Source organism: Marmota marmota, unplaced genomic scaffold (assembly GCF_001458135.2).
Source record: "Marmota marmota marmota unplaced genomic scaffold, marMar, whole genome shotgun sequence".
NCBI classification, from domain to species: Eukaryota; Metazoa; Chordata; class Mammalia; order Rodentia; family Sciuridae; genus Marmota; species Marmota marmota.
This window is the reverse complement of record NW_026000081.1, coordinates 2,238,129-2,255,889: the sequence shown is the minus strand read 5'-3', so window position 1 is coordinate 2,255,889 and position 17,761 is coordinate 2,238,129. Positions and strand designations below refer to the sequence as shown.

Genomic DNA, 17,761 nt, shown 5'->3' with positions numbered 1-17,761 from the left:
TTAAGGATTGAGGCTATTTTTCCTTTTCTACCCCCAACCAAGGCTCGGGAAACCACAGTAAAAACAAAATCTTTCCATGTAGAACCTGTGGTATTCTGCTGAGAAAGTCCTCTGTGGGTGTCATTTATTTTCTGTTTTGTGTTTTAGTCTCTGGCCCTCAATCCTCATCTACAACATGAGAAGTTTTGGACTAGCTTTTAAATGGCCAAAAAAATTTTCTGTGATTCATATGGAAGAAGAGGAGGCCAGAGGTTGTGATCACAGTGTTTATTGGTTGATTCCAAATTTAGAAGCAAATTGTGGCTGTTCAGCTTCCTAGTCAAACTTGAATATAGCATGGATTTCACATCTGGGGGTGATTTGTTACCACCTCCAGGATTTGTTGCAGTGAAACATGAGTATTCTTAAAAGATAGCAGGGATATTTTTTCATACAACTATGAAAGACATTTGTCTCTCATTTTGGGGGTAATAGTTAATCGTTCCTTCTTGGCTGAATAATCTAATGCTAATAAAAGCTACTAGCTTGGATAGTCTAAAAGCAAATCCAATAGACATGTAGCAGTAAATGTGAGTGGTTTTCCTGTAAAGTATTTTGCAAAATACTGGAGCTTTTTTTTTTTTATTCTCACTGCCTGTATGTTTGAAAATAGTAACCTTACTCTAAGTATACTTACACATAGATACTTAGATGTGATTAGTTGGCTTAAATTTTATTTTTATTTTGGGAGTACTGGGGATTGAACTCAGGGGCACTTGACCACTGAGCCACATCCCCAGCCCTATTTTGTATTTAATTTAGAGACAGGATCTCACTGAATTGCTTAGCACCTCTCTTTTGCTGAGGTTGGTGCTTAATTTATTTTCATCAGGAGAAAAATGTACATTTGTTCCTTCTAGGGCTTATGAATACTATCCCTCTTACATAATACTATCCCTCTTACATTTTATTTTGTTAAGATTTTTTCTTCTGTATGTTCTGGAAAAAAAAAGTGAAGTTTTAGCATTGCATTTATGCATTTGCAAATCTCATTTAACTGTAAGATCATCCTGAAGAACCAATAAAGATTGAACTAAGAATGAAAGTTTTAATTTACTTCAGAGTAGTTTTGGAGCAAATGTTTATCTGATGCTTGCTATTTGGCATAAGGGATTCAAAGCATAGCTTTGTTTTTTACAAAATTCAAAAGAGCTTAATATCCATATTTGAGCCTGGGCTCTGCTGCTTCATAGCTGATCATGGATAATCACTTAACTTCCCTGAATTTTATAGTTGTTTTTAAACTAGAGAAGCAGGCTCTTAGGGTTGCTCAGAGGGTCACATGAGAAGTGTCATCCAAATGTATTGTTAAATATAAAGTATTAGGTAGATGTCATTCACTTCAACACTTCCTGCCGTGTACTGAGGGGAGATCATGCCTGTGCATAAAGAAAGCTAGGCACTGGTGCCATTGTAAGGATTTAGGTGTTCAGAGGCAACTTGCTGGGAGTTTGAAAGATGACAGGAGCACTACAGTGCAGTGGTCTGGGAAGGCCTGGATAAAGAGACAGTCTAGGAGTGAGGTGCTTCTTAGGGAGAAATGTAAAGGCATTGAGTTAGGAAAATCTGAGACATGCTGAGGGGATGGCCAGTGGACACTATTTTAGGGAAAGGTAGTTGGTGAAGAACATGACTGAGATTTCCACGAAGACACCTGGGGAAGTAAAGACACATAGGAAAGTGAAGATAGCTCTTTAAGGGGGTAGAAAGAGAGGGGACAGTATGGGTGGGTAGTTTGGGACTAGGACTTAACTAGCAAAAGTGTTTCAACAGAGCGAGACATGGCGCCAGAGGTGACAATGGGGAGCCAAGAACAGTTGCCCTTTCACAGGCTGGTCATCACTGTGGGCTTGGAAGCATATGCACAACAGGAGAGCAGAATAGAGGGCAGGACAGACTTGAAATGCTAGAGGTTCTGAGGAACACTCCCAGGCTGCTGGACATTATTGGAAGGGAGTGTGAGGGCTGGGGATGTGGCTCAAGCGGTAACACGCTCGCCTGGCATGCACGGGGTGCTGGGTTCGATCCTCAGCACCACATAAAAGTAAAATGTTGTGTCCACCGAAAACTAAAAACAAAACAAAACAAAATTAAAAAAATTCTCTCTCTCTCTTTAAAAGAAAGAAAGAAAGAAAGAGAATGTGAACTAAGGCGTGCAAATCTAGGTATCTGTGACAGAGTTCTCTTTTTCTGAACATTAGTGAACCAGGATAAGGCTGAACACTGGCTGGTAATATGATCAATAGCTTGGTCATGATTGTTAGGCTCTTCAGCGGGTCACTTCCCTTGCTTTCATGGAAGGCTGGATAACTTGCTTATAAGCTGAGAGTGGAACCCTGGTATCCCAACACAGTGCTACACGTGGAAATATTTCATAGAGATGTTTTAAGTCAATGCACTTTCTTTAGGGGTAAGGAAAGATTGTAGACCCCAGTTATGTCATATAGCTATGGATTCTACTCTACTCCTTCAACAGAGCTCCGTTAGCCTTTCTAAGCCCTTATTCCTTCATTACATAAAATGTAGTGTTATCCTGAGGGTTTGAAAGGAAAAATATACATGAAGATGTTTTGGAAATCTTGAAGTACCGTGTGAGTATGACTTGTGTAATTTCTTAATAAGTCTGTTGATTTGTCACAGCCTCCACATGGCCCAATTGTCAGCCAAATGATCCTGTTAAACACAGCCCTTGAGCCAACTCCCAAGGAACATGTGCATAAAAGGAGACAGATGAGGCATAAATGTGTTTGGTTTTATCACTTGGCAGGGTTGGATGACAGGCTTGGGCGGGGGTGGCAAGAATGAGAGTGAGTCAAGACTGACAGAAATGTAAGAAGCATATATGGTGGTGTTCTTTTCTTAAACTTTGTCTTTACATCGAAGTTTTAACTTGCTAATATGATTGCTGGTTCTTTGAGGAAGTGGTTTGGAGGTGAGGAGATAGTTATCTCAGGTATCAGACCTGGATTCAAACTTTGGTGGTGACCACAGACACTTTAATCTCTCTGAACCTTAGGGTTTTTTTTACTGATTAAAATGGAAGATTAATACCTACCTACCTCTGAGGGTCATTGTGAAGTCTGTGGACGTTTGTATGTATTCGTCATTTATTGAAGCTTTCTTATAATTATTACAAAGTTTCTTAAATGTTGCCAGTTAGGTGCTTAAATATTGTTTATATGCTTAAAAATTATTCATAGCTGTAACAGTCATAGAAAATTGTTATGAGTACTCACAGGAACCAAATCTGAATTAAGAAATGTGTACACTTGGCCTTTCATATCTGCAGGCTCCACAACCTTGGATTCAACCAAACATAGATTGAAACTATTAAAAAATTGCATCTGTACCAAACATGTACAACATAGTATAACAATGACTTACGCAATATTTACATTATAGTAGTTATTACAAGTAACCTAGAGATAATTTAAAGTAAATGGGAGGCTTGTGTAGGTTTTGTGCAAATACCATAGCATTTTATATGAGGGACTTAAATATCTATGGATTTTAGTATCTCCAGAGGATGGGGGAATCCTGGGACCAATGCCCTGGAATACTGATGGATAACTATCTTACTTATGTCCTTGGACTCAAAGTAAAGAAAAGTGGGGGTAGAGTAAGGGAGAGATCAACTCATCTATCTGAAATATCTTTCTTGAAGCTATAGGAGATGGAGGAAAAAATAATCATCACGTTAACAGTCAGAAAATCATTATCAGGGCTGGGGATGTGGCTCAAGCAGTAGCGCGCTCGCCTGGCATGCATGCGGCCCGGGTTCGATCCTCAGCACCACATACAAACAAAGATGTTGTGTCCGCTGAAAACTAAAAAATAAATATTAAAAAAAAAGAAAGAAAATCATTATCATATACCTGGTAATCTAGTTATAAAAGTTTCAAGTATATGTAGTTAGTTTTAAATAACTTACAATTATAAAAAAAAGACTACTCAAAATTTCATAACTACTTTTTTTCTTCAGTTTTTAGTTTATTAGAGCTAGTGACTGGTCTTAAATTGATAGCTCTGAAATAGCATCTTGTATATTTCACCCCTTCATTAACTGAGCAGCTGCTAATAGCTTGCCCTCTCTTGACACTGATGAAGGCTTATGAAATATTAACAAAATGTGATAAGTACTTCTCAGGAACTTTGCTTGGAAGGATAGCTGACCAGAATGTTTAATAATATGCATATTTCTTTAACCTATCATTTCACCACTTCTGGGCCTATGTTAACCCTCAGTTCCAGTTAAAGTGACCTTTCTCACAGGTCTGTTAAGCTTTGTTGCTCTGTCTTTATTCTCACGGCATTCCTCCTGTCTGAATACACTTCTACCCCTGTTTTCTTTTTCTTTTTTTAACTGTAATACATTTTATTTCATTGGGAAAATCTGAATAAAGAGTCAAATTTTGTTCCCTTGAAGAAAACATTACCACAGCTTAAATAAATTGGGGGGAAGGGGGAGGGTAAGAGTGCTCATACTGGTTCTGCCACTATCTTACCTGACTCCGAGGTCCTATTAGATGGGAGTCACAGGTGCCCAAGAGAATTCTGCTAGGCCTTCTAAATGGCCTTGAGAGCAGCTGTTAACATCTGCTTTCTGGTCCACAGACTGCCCAAATCCTGAGAGCTGCCATGGCAGTTATTAAAAATGTGTGAATAAACAGAATGCACAAGGACTAGATTGGTGTCTAGTCCTTTTCAGCTAATTACAGACAGTAACACTTGAACTAGGACGAAAGATATATAATTTATCAAAGTATAGTTCTAATATATAGAAAAACATCTTAATCCTCTGGGGCCAAGACTCATCGCTTTTTAGATTCGCAAAACCATTGAGTGAACCCAAAACTGGCTAGGGAACAGTGAGGCAAGGCCTCTTTTGTGGGGTGTGCCAGTCACCTACTCTGTAATCAGATGAAGAAAAACCAGGTCATTTGCTGATTTTGTGAGAGGGCCCGGGATTCACTAAAGGCAGAAGAGACAAGACACTCTTGGATTAGTTCCAACTCCTTATAAACCTTAAAATAGAATTTGAAGTCTTGGACCAATGTCCTGTGTCCATGAGAATCAAGGTTGAACAAGTTACTGATCTGATTGGTTTGTTGCCATAGTACCAACGTGTCATACTCTTTTTCATTTTTCCCCCTCAAAATCCAAGTGGTTAAGGGATTGGTTGGGGAAATCTTAGGGTAGTTGTTGGCATGCTCCCCAGCCTGGACGTTCAGGTGCACATGCAGTTTGCCACCAGTGAAGAGGGCCATTCTGGTGGAGTGGAGTGCAGACTAATATGTTCTCCAGGGTGAAGGTGAACGTGAAACAGCCCTCAGCACCACACTGTTGGGACAGTACCACCTTGCTGTCGGGGTCCTTCACCTCCACATGCATGCCCAGGCCAAGGGTCGAGGGAAGGAAGACCACCTTTTGCTTCTCCCATATCTGGGTTCGATAGTTGCCGATGATTGTGGTCTGGTACAGGATTCCCTTAATGAAATAACGCTTCTCCATCTCACAGAGGTGGAAATAGAGCCCCTGGGCAGTGGCAGCACATATCACGAGCAACAGTAAGGCCAGTCGCCCCATAGTTGGCAGTCTCCTATCTCCATCACCTCCCCTGGTTGCTTTTCCTATTCTTTCTTTTAACATTTAACTGTGCCATGTAGTGTAACACTATAGTATTCTGTCTTGTGTTCAGTTTCATTTATAAAAGTTTTATTCCCTGGATTATAAATTCTTTAAAAGTAGGGCCCAACTTGTATCAGGAGGCCTTTATTGCTTTTGCCTCACACAGTGCTGGAGAAAGAGTAGTATTTAAATTGTCTGGAGTCAGACAGACATGAATTTGCAGCTTTGCTCTGCCACTTACCAGCTGTGTAACTTTGGGCAAATAACTTCTTTGAGCTGCCTTCTTCATTTACAAAGTAGCAGTAATGCCTTGTAATATATACAATACTAATTTAATAAGTGTTCAATAAGGTTAAATACTACTATTGTTATTCTTTAACTGAACCATGGTTTATTGAGTACCTGCATGTGTTAGGCACAGTACTGAGTCCTGGGTCCTGCGAGCTGGTGTAGAACACACCAGATACCATCTCTGCCTTTATGGAGCTTTTTGGAACAATAGAGAACATGAACAACAAATAAAATATAATTATAAATATGATAAGCACAAGAAGAAAAGAAATAACCACAGAAGAATAATTGACAGAGGTCTTTTTATCTGGGGCATTAGGAAGGACTTGTTAAATTGATGTTTAAAGATGAATAGAATTTTGCCAGGAGCGGGTATACCAGGCAGAGAGAACAGCATGCTCACAAGTCCCAGGACTAGAAAGAGCTTGGTGTACTCAAAGATTTGGAAGTAGGCCAATGTGGTTGTAGCGGAGGAACTGACGAAGCAAGTCCCCAGTCCCAGTGGGTGAGCAGCATGCTTTTTGTTTCTGGCAACTCAGTCAGCTGACAATTGGAACATCTTTCTTCTTCACTTTCTTTTCTTTGAATGGGACCAATGTGTAAAAAATGTTGAAGCTTTGGGAATGTCACTCATTTACTGGGCATGATTAGAATGAGTTGTTCTGTGGAAATGAATTTTTCAAAAATTAAACCTGCTCCCACCTTTAAAAATATTTTTAGTGTTGTAGACAGACACAATACCTTCATTTTATTTATTTATTTTTATGTGGTGCTGAAGATGGAACCCAGTGCCTCATATGTGCTAGGCAAGCGCTCTATCGCTGAGCCACAACCCTAGCCTAATCTGCCCTTTTAAGTGCCAAAAATTTTGTTGTGTTAATGAAAATTTTCCTAAAATATTTATCAGCCTTCTTAGTCTACAGTATGACCCTGGATCATTAAGAAGAGATTAAATTATGCTTCACCATGACTCAAATTATTTTAATGTTTTATGGCATTTAATGCCTACAACACCATCCAGATACATGGGGCTATTTTCTTCTGTTTTCAATGACCCATTTTTATAAGCTCAGCACCATTGTCTGCTTACTTAAGTTCACTTTTTTTGTTGTTGTTGTTCTACAGAAACCACAATTCTATGTGTCTCTAGATACATCATTCCCCAAATATGACTTGTTTCCTCTGTAAGCTAAGAAAGCAGATTTTTAACAAACCACAACTCTCACAAGCTTAGAAAATTGAATTAGAGTGCTGGTGTGCAAGTTCCTCTTAGAGGTCGAGTGCACAGGTTTATAATGCATACTAATGCTGCATCAGAAGTCCCCATTGCTTCCTTAGCATGTGTCCAGGTTGCTGAGATGTCTAGATAATGGGGCTGCTGTTGTAAAATGTGTATTGTGGAACAGGGAGCTGGTTTGTTGTTCTTTAAAAAACAGATAAACAGCAGTGGAAAAACAAACCAAATGACTAAATTATTGATGAGTCATAGAATTTTAAAGCTTAGAGGTACCAGAAAGATTGTTAATGCGGTCCCCTCCCCCACTTTGATGTTAGATTGCACCGCCTGAGTTCACATAGCTTTTGGCAGAGCTGGAAATAAAATTCAGGCTGACTGATTATTAGCCCAGTATTCTCCTCTGTATCATCCTGCCTCTGAGAAAACACTAAATAATTGAATAGATTTGAAAACTTGTACTTTTTTATGTTTAGCTTTTCATTTCTAAGAATAGTCTCCATGAGAACTGGAACATTTGTGATCTTATTTTTGGCTCATGTTTTATGATCCTAGCTAGCAGCGCCTTATTTAACAGAACTGTACTCTGTTAAGATTCTCTTCCTGCCTGTAAAAGCATTGCCCGTGTTGTATTCCAGACATCTTCTGCACATCACTGTATCCTGTCTCTGTATCACCCAGTTGGAGTTTGGAAGCCCAATCCTGGATTCTCAGTCTTCATGGAATCACCAGTGCCTTCCTTGCCTCTGTATGCTGTTTGATTTGATTCTTATTATTTCCATGAGTGAAGGAGCATAATTCATTTTTACTCCTGAGGAAATGGATTCCCAAGAGAGAAAATGATGTGTGCTGGCTTCCTAACCAGTTAGTTACTGGAGTAGGCTTTATGCTCTTTTTAAGCCTTTCCCCCCAGTTGCTAGGCTCTTTAATCAATTAAATGTCTAGCATGTACAGCCTTAATGTTTAGACTTCTGCATAAAAGAAGACTGTTTATAATAGTATAATCTCCATGTGCGCAGAGCATCCATTATCACTGCCATTTCCCTGTGCCCCAGGTAGGGTCCAGCACATGTTAGGTGCACAGGCATACTGTTGATCCTTTGTATCTGTGGGTTACATTTATAGATTCAACCAATTTTGAATTGCAAGTACTCAGGAAAAAAAAATTACATCTATGCCTAGCAGGCATGGACTTTTTTCTTGTCATTATAACCTAAGCAACATAGTGTAATAACTACATACACAGTGCTTACATTGTATTTGGTGTAATCTGAAGATGATTTAAAGTACACAGAAGGGTGTGATAGGTTCTGTGAAACACTGTGCCATTGGATATAAGGAGATAAAGGACCTTGTGGGTTCAGAGAGGCTGCTCCTGAGGGTGAGATAGTGGGGTTTTTTGCAAGTAGCTTTTAACTTGCGACCTGCCATGGGAAAACTGATGCTCCATTGTGCCATTGTAAGTTCTTTCAGTATTTTACTGTTGATCAAGTGTGTAACTGAAGATAGACACAGGTTTCTCATGACTGAGCTTTTTCCCAACTACATTGGCTTTTGGGTCCAACTCACAGTTCTCTAAGCTTATAGTAACAGTAATTTAATTAAGCATCTAGTTTAATTAGGGGTGGAGACAAAGTTATTTTTGTGAAGAATGTTGTGCTTTGTGGCTTTTCTTCATTTCTGGACAGAACTAGGGGTTATCCATCCACCTGATGGCTGAACTGGATATTGTGTTAATTCAGAGTCTAAAGTGTGTGGTGGTTCTGCATTATGATGGCATGCAATAAGTGGGTGGGTGAATCCTGCTATCATTCTCTCTCCAGGTGGATTTACTTCAGAGAGGGAAATACAAACTATCCCCTCCTTTCTAAGATGAGTTCCTAAAAACCTGTTTAACAGTCAGATGGTGACTGCAAATGTCAACCCAGAATTCTCCTATTGGGGGAGCTATTGCGACCCTGGAAATCACCTTTCAGCAAGTGATAAACAAAAGGCTCTGAAAGTGACTCTGAAAAGTGAATCAGAGGATGATGAAGTTAGGATGTGGCATTGAGGAGTCGCCCTCAAATCAAGAAAACTTTTGTTCCTGTGGCCCAGCATGGCAAGGGCTCTCTGACTTATCCTATAACCTTCTGTTTTCTAATATAAAGAAGAAGAAACTAACTTGGTCTTTTTTTTTTTCTCACCCTTTCATGTAAACTTTTCCATATGTTTTTAATTAAAATTATCTTACTTACAGTTTTGTTTTAAAAATGATTCCTGCTAGCTGGGCATGATCCTGCATGCCTATAATCTCAATGGCTTAGGAGGCTGAGGCAGGAGGATCACAAGTTCCAAGCGAGCCACAGCAACTTAGTGAGGCCCTAAGCAACTTAGATACCATCTCAAAATTAAAAATAAAAAGGTCTAGGGATGTGGTTCAAAAGATTTCTGCTAATTGGAGGAGGTGGGCTGAGAGTATTTCGTGCACTGTCCGGAAAACTGTAAAGAAGAATGCATCTCCATAAATTCTCATTAGAGATAGCTGTTGTTAATATTTTGACAAGTATCCCTCCAAATACTTTTTTTTTTTTTAAAAGAGAGAGAGAGGAGAGAGATATTTTTTTTAATATTTATTTTTTAGTTTTCAGCGGACACAACATCTTTGTTTGTATGTGGTGCTGAGGATCGAACCCGGGCCGCACGCATGCCAGGCGAGCGCACTACCGCTTGAGCCACATCCCCAGCCCCTGAAAATACCTTTTTAATCATAGAGATTCATATGATTTTACATGCTATCCTAGAACCTGATTTTTGCTCCGTGTTATGTGTCTTTCCATGTTAGTAAACCCCTGGAACATTTTCAGTAGCACCTTGTATACTGGTTTATGACATAACGTTTGACAAATCTTACATTCTTCCCCTATAATATATGGATCTAGTAAAATCTCATGGGTTGTTAGGTGGATAAGTGATAGTGTGTCAGGTCATTGGTACAGAAGATGATAAGGAGAGATGCTCAGTAACTGTTAGCTGCTAAACATCACACATGACATCTTTTTAAAGGTGTGTTATTATCCCCTTAGGATAAATTCCCAAGGGTGGGATTACTGAGTCACATGGCATGAACGTCTTGGTCCTAGTTTGTGACACCAAATAGCTTTCCAGAAAACCTTTGTCAGTTTAGCTACTCCCATCCACCGTGCCAGAAGGTGCTCTGGTCTCACATCCTCACCAGACACATTTTATCAATTTTAAAAAATCTTTGTCAGTCTGAAAGGTGAAAATGTCATCACATTATTTTTCTTTGATTACGAATGAGATCCTGTGGCTTTTCATATTTTATTGTCCATTTCTGTATCCTTTTATAAGTTGCTTGCTTATGCCTTTGCCTATTTTCAAAGACCTGTCTTTTTTTTTAATTATTGATTTGAAAACTCTTTAAGTATTAACCCTTTGCTGTGTGGCAAATGATTTTTTAAGTTTTTTCCCCCTCTCTGGTATGTTGCTATTTAATTTTTTATAATAATCAAAGAAAATCCTTATATTCTTATATTATGGGTTCTGGTTTTTTAAGATCATTTTTTGTAAAGGTCTTCTTGTTCTAAGATTATTAAAATATTCACTTATAGTACTAGTATTTTTATAATGTAACATAACATTTAACTCTTTGCTCTATCTGAAATGTATTTGAGAGTGGGGTTAAGAAAGAAGTTAGGAATTTGGCTTTTTTCCTCTGCAAATAACCGGTTTTTCCAACACTCCCTCACCACTGTCTGTAAGTGCTAGCTTTGTCATATGCTAAAAGAAATCTTGCTCTTTCCTGGACTCTGATTTGTTCCATTGATCTGTCTTGTCTATTTCCATGCCAGTAACTGTGTCAGGAGATTAATAAATCTTTCTAGAAGCTGCAGTAGTTTCATGCTCATGTGCTCCAGAAAGAATCAAGCTGATATTTTACCTAGATGGTCTTAAACTTTTTGGTTTCTGAGCATCCTACTCTAAAGTATGGTTAAGTAATCTGAATTACCATATTTGCTCTTTGGCCTCTCTGGATACTGGTTTTTGGACTGTTAACCTGAGAAACAGAACATTTACCTAGTTTCCTTTAATTTTGACTTGGCTTTAGATCATACATGTGGCTGACTGACCAAATAGATATGTTCTCAACTCTTCTTACACTCCCCATTTCAGTTATCTTTGTTTTTCCTCTAATTTTTTGGGGGGTGGGGGTAGAAGGACACAATGCCTTTACTTTATTTATTTATTTTTATGTGGTATTGAGGATCAAGCCCAGGGCCTCATGTGTGTCAGGTGAGCACTCTACCACTGAGTCACAACCCCAGCCCCTCGGTTGTCCTCTTAACATTTTTAATAACAGCGTTTGAAATACAGACATCCACTCTACCTCTGCTTGCTGAACTCCCCTACTCTTATACGGTTTTATTTGGAATAGTATTTTAATACTGTGAAAAGTCACTGGTAATATTGTGTAAGAGGTTTTGAGTTTTCCCCTCCTGGAGAGATTATTCTGCATTTGAATTTTTTCTAACCACAAAGTGTGTACTCTGCTCATATTTCTTTTGTTCTTCTTACTTTGCCTTGATTAGAACAATTGAACCAGCCGGTTGATTGTGTTCAGCTTAGTGTACTGTTGTAAACTGGCCCTGTCTTGAGTAAGTGATCCTGTGGCCTCATCTCAGCTTTCTTTGGGTCTTTGAAGCAGAAATAGTGCCAAACATGTTTCTTTTTTTCTATTTTTATTTTCCTTCTATTTCAACCTCAACTTTGTTTATCCTGCTCTTGAAATTTTTATTTATTTTAACAACTTTTTAATAGAATCTACTATATACTTAACACTTTGCTAGTTGGCAATATTAATAAAATTTTATTTGTGTTACCCTTTGAAATTTTCTAAAATACTTGCCTATATGTTCCTGTTCTACCTGAACAACTACCTTCTACCACCATCTGCTCCCACCTCTGTAAGCTCTGCTTGAGTCTCAGTATACAGATCTTATTTCTTCATACTCAAATATTTGAATTCCTCTTCTGTATAGTCTACTCCTGGCCAAGGCCTCTAGACACCTTTGTATTTAAGGAATCTTTGGCAGTTTTTAACTATATAGAGTTGATGGTAAGTATGGTGGGAAGGAGAGGAATTAAGTCATCACTGTATGGGTGAACACCCAAGAACACATACTAGCATTTAACAGTGTTTTGACTGGCTCCAAGGGCAAAGAAATAAACCCTATTCAGCCATTATTTACTGACACCATGGTAACTATGGTAAAAGGAAGATTATATACAGATCAATAATGTTGATAGCAGGGATTTGTGAGTACTGTAGACTTTTATGGAGATGTTTGTGGAGCACTTAAAAATGTTTAAGGCCTTGTGCTAAACCTGATGACTATACCACATTATGTGTCTGCCATTAAGAATTCATAGCATAGGGCTGAGAAGGTAGCTCAGTGGTGAACACTTGCCTAGCATGTGCAAGGGCCCGGATTCAGTCCCAGCTCCGGGGGGAAAATGCTGGAGAATAATAACCTAGGAAGAGGGGACCACTTTGAGCTGTCATAGTTAGGGACTAGAAAGTTTGTTTTTACAGAAAGACTGGACTTGAGCTGTCCTTCAGATCTTTTGCACTGGGTAGGCCCTCCATTGTGGCTTCAAAAAGAAACCTCCAACATGCAATTCTGAGGAATAATGGACAAATTCAAAAGAACAGAACTTTTTTTTTAATATTTATTTTTTAGTTATAGTTGGACACAATACCTTTATTTTATTTGTTTTTATGTGTTGCCGAGGATCGAACCCAGGGCCTTGCACATGCTAGGCCAGCATTCTACCACTGAGCCACAATCCCAGCCCCAGAACTTTTCTTTTTTGAAACCTGCATTTTTTAAAGATTTCACTGGATGATTGCTCTATCAATCCTCCTGTCTTGGTCTGTTGAGTAGCTGGGAAGATAGGTGCTTAACACCAGGCTCGGCTCTGCATTCTCTGCTGACTTGCATTATTTCTGAGGAAAAGTCCACTGCCCCTTAGCTCCCCTGTATGTGAACATCTTCCAGAGGTTTGGGGGTTTTTTTTGTCTATGGCTAGTTTCACACATTTTAAAATGTGATGAGCCTTGTTTATCATGTTGCTGGAGCTTGGGGTTTGTGAGCTTCTTGGGTCTCTGGCTTTATATTTTTCATCAAATTTGGGAAACTTTTGGCTACTATTTCTTCATTTTTTTGGTCCCTGCTACCCCAGTCTCCTACAATTGTGTGTGCATGTGTGCATTAGTTTGAAATTTTTATACAGCTTAATAATACTCTGTTATTTTTTCAGTTTCACTTTAAATAGTTTTCATTGGTATTCTTCAAGTTCCTAATCCATCCTTTAGTGTCTGATCTCCTGCTAATCCTATTCCGTTGTATTTTTCATCTCAGACATTGTAATTCTCATTTCTGCAAGTCCAATGTGGGTCCACTTTCATGTCTTTATTTAACAAACTCAATCTATTCTTTAATTTTTAACATATGGAGCACAGTTATAACTGTTTTGAAGTTCTTGTCTACTAGTTCTATTATTTGTGTTATTTCTGAGTCAGTTTGATAGATTTTTTTCTGTATTGTGAGTCCTGTTTTATTGTTTCTTGCATACTGAGTGATTTTTTTTAATATTTATTTTTTAGTTGGACAAAGTACCTTTATTTTATTTATATGTGGTGCTGAGGATCAAACCCAGGGCCCCGCACGTGCTAGGCAAGCGCTCTACTGCTAAGCCACAACCCCAGCCCCTGATTTTTTAAATTTAATGTTGGACATTGTGAATTTCATCTTGTTGAGTGCTAGATATTTTAGTATTCTTATAAATATTTTTGAACTTTGTTCTGGAACACAGTTATGTTACTTGGAAGCAGTTTCTTTTTGGTTTTGCTTTTAAACTTTTTAAAGCAGGACCAGAACAGCATTTAGTCTAGAATTAATTTTTCTTTACTTCTAGGGCAAACATTTCTGAGTACTCTACTCAATTCCCTTGAAATATGAGGTTTTTATAACTGTGCTTGTTGGGAACAGGAATCATTGTGGTCCTTTGTTAGGTCCAGATACTTTTCTCTCTAATCCCGTCAAGGTGATTCTTTCCCAGGCCTCAGGTAGTTTCCTCACATGTATGTGCTTACAGTACTCAGCAGGATCCTTTTTTAGATGATTGGGGAGTCCCCCTGTCTCAGTTTTCTGTCGCTAAAAGTGAATACCATGTGCTGGGTAATTATAAAGACTAGAGATAGCGGTTTATTTAGCTCACATTTGTCAGCTGGGAAGTCCAAGAGCATGGCACTGGCATCTGGTGAGGGCTTCTTGCTGCATCATAAGGTGGCAGAGGGCATCACACGGCGAGACAGAGCAAGTGTGTGAGCTGGGGTCCCTCCTCTTCTTTTAAAATTACTAATGCCATCATGGAGTTCCATCTTCAGGGTCTAATCTAGGTTCCATACCTACCAAAGGCCCTGTCTCCAAATGTCATATGAATTGGGAGATTAAGTTTCCAACACATATATATTCTTGGAGAACACATTCAACCCATAGCACCCCCTCTGTGATTGTGCAAGGTTCTCTTTCTGTGCAATTCTCTTCTCTAGTCTTCTATTCTGTGAACTCTGACCTCTTTGGCTTCCCTACGCTAGTTTTATTTCACCACTATAGGGAGACTTCTGCGCTCTGCCTAGATGTCTCTTCCCTGCACTGTGACCTAGAAATTCTCAGCAGATAGTAAGCAGGGGCAGTTCTAGGGTCCTCTTATACTGTTTCCTATCTTCCAGGGATCATTGTCTTCATTGCTTGTTGTTCAGTGTCTTGAAAACTTGTTTCATGTAATTTTGTTGTTGTTGTTGTTGTTTTTTTCCTTTTTCTTTTATGTGTGTAGAGGGGGTTGCTGGGGATTGAACCCAGGGACACTCTTACATGGAGATTTATCTCCAACCCTTTTTATCATTTTTAAAATTTTTCCACAGGTATAATAAGTTGCTAAGACTGGCTTTGAACTCACAGTCTTCCTACCTCAGCCTCCCACATAGCTGGGATTAAAGGTATGCACCACTGCACCTGGCTTCTGTTCTCTGTGTTCTCCTTGTTTCATGTAGGAGGGTAAATTTGATCCCTGCTGCTCCATCTTGGCCAGAAGCAAAATTTCTCCCAGAACAGAGCATTTAAATTTTATACTCATTTCTGTCATGAGGAAATTAAGCGGGTCTGGTTATAGTTTTTCACTTCATCTTCCTTTTCAGGACTTCCCAAATAGTTCTTTTAAAAAATGGATTCAATATTTTTTGAGTGCCTGTGGTACATGATGCTGTATGTTATTGCAAAAATGTATAGGCTCCATCCCTGAACCAGATGAGCTTCAGGTCTAGTGAGGGTCAGATAGGGTTCTTGTTGCTATAATTAAAATAAAGTTTTTGAAAGATATAAAATGATGCTGGAATGTAGAGAGACAAATGCACATTGTGTTAAAGATGATAAACAACTCGGGATCAGAACGGATGGACTTTTGCTGACGCTTGTGAATTCTGTCTCCTAACCATGAGAATGTTGTCCACCCTTTCCTGGATACCTGTTCCTTCTCCTATCCAATAGGGAGGATTGACTCTGTACTCTTGATCCCCCAACTCTTGTGGATATATCTTCTTCCCACATAACCTTTTTTCCATTTGAGCTTTGGTCATACTGTTCTGATTTCATTTTCTCTTTTACTTTCAGAAGTATAAGTGTGTTAGAGATTGAAATATAACAAGCCAGCTACATTTACTCTAGGTAGATAAATCTTTTAAAAATGAGTTCCTACATTTTCAAAAGCAAATGTTAATTGGTTAATGGAGGGGATGGTACAGAAGGTCAAGGGTAGCAGAAAACCACAATTGCAATTAATAAGTCTGTTCTACATATCTAGAGGGACTCTTTGGGTGATGAATGAGATCAATTATCATCTCAGTTGTTAAGGTGAGGCAGATGATTGCTAGTGACATCCAGTAATGCTTGTTGTATGACTGATCAGTTGGAAAATTTGGGTAATTTAAGTGTGCACTGACGAGGTCAGGTCTGAGGAGCATTACTTGAAAAGTAAGAGGTGCAGGCCTTCATTGACTCAAGACAGATTATATTGTAGACTGGTCAAGACAACCAAGAGCTCAAGAACCATGGATGATGGAATTTTTTATTCATCCTAGCTAGTTTTACGACCAGAACCTTCTGTGGAAAAATAACCCATGTTTACATAACTGCTAGAACATGTGGTCTGTCTAGAGCTTGTGGTAGCTCTGGATGTTTTCTGCTTTTCCCCAAGAAACTCATTGATGTAATTTCAGACACTGTCTCCTTGCTCAAGAGAACATGCGGTCTTGCTTTGTGTAAAATCTTACAAAACACACTGCTGTGTCAGTGTGTAAGCTTTGGTTCCAAGAGTCTCTAGCAACCCTACTTCTTAGATGCTTGGCAAGCCTACATGTATGAATAGCCCTTCTGTCCTACAGAGACTATGAGAAGCTCTGCCTGAGCATTTGAGAGTTAACCAGTATTTATTCAGCAAACCCTATGAGAGACACTAGTGGTGCTACTTGCAAAAATTGTGTAAGAGGGTCTTTTGACCTCAAAGGCACTTCCTACTTGGAGGGGAATAGCTTAGGTGAACTGAGGAGGACCACAAGAGAAAATCAGAAGATAAGCAAAACAGTTCATGTTTTGAGTTCTGTCTTTTCACACTTCTTTGTTGGGATTGGTGGTTTGGGTGACCAAGTAGCTGGTATCCCACCATTTATAGACATGTTCTATTTTGAGATTGAGTTTGTGGTTTGGGAAGGATATAGTATAATCATTTTCTACAAATGCTTATTGAGTGTGCAGAGTATCCCTATGATAGACATAGAGAGTACCAAGAAATATAAAGTTACATGCTATGCTTGTAATGAGCTTCTCATGTTTGGGAAGGCAGGACATATTTAAGATTTAAGATCCTGAGACATAAGTCTTAATAAAAAAGCATAATTACCAACATTTAATAGAAATGTATACTAAATTATTAATAGGAACAGGGCTTGGGCAGGGGCCTTCACTTTTTGATATATACACTATACTATATAGTATATAATTTCTGTTTGGTGGACATTTTTATCAAGTGAAGCTACTGTCTCATTGGAATTTTATTTTTTTATAAGTTAAAAAAAGGATATAGACTAGAAGACCATACGTACTATGTTAACCTGAAATCTCTCTGTGTGGTAGGATTATGAACAATGCTTCATTTGTTATACCTCCTTATAATTGTCTGTTTTCTATAAATTATATATATATATAATTTTATACATTGGGAAAAAACTCAAAAGCACCTCAGTGATGATTACAAGTATTTTAATGAATGCACCATATTTTGGACAATACACTATCTCTTTTTTGCCTCCTGTCTTCTACCACAGCTCTAGTAAAGTTTATTATTATTATTATTTTATTAATATTACTATTGACTAAAAACAAGGCCATTTGCTTTTACCTCTTGTTATTTTGGTGTTAGACTGGAAGCAAAAGGAATGCAGCTACTAACTAT

At 38.6% G+C, this 17,761-nt stretch overlaps 1 protein-coding gene and 1 pseudogene across 2 annotated transcripts in view; one reads left to right on the top strand and one right to left on the bottom strand.

The window, feature by feature from the left end:
* Sort1 (sortilin 1) overlaps positions 1 to 17,761 on the top strand; it is a 68,083-nt gene that overhangs the window by 6,086 nt on the left and 44,236 nt on the right. The window lies entirely within an intron of this gene.
* Positions 1,638 to 5,625, bottom strand: LOC107158550 (annotated as a pseudogene).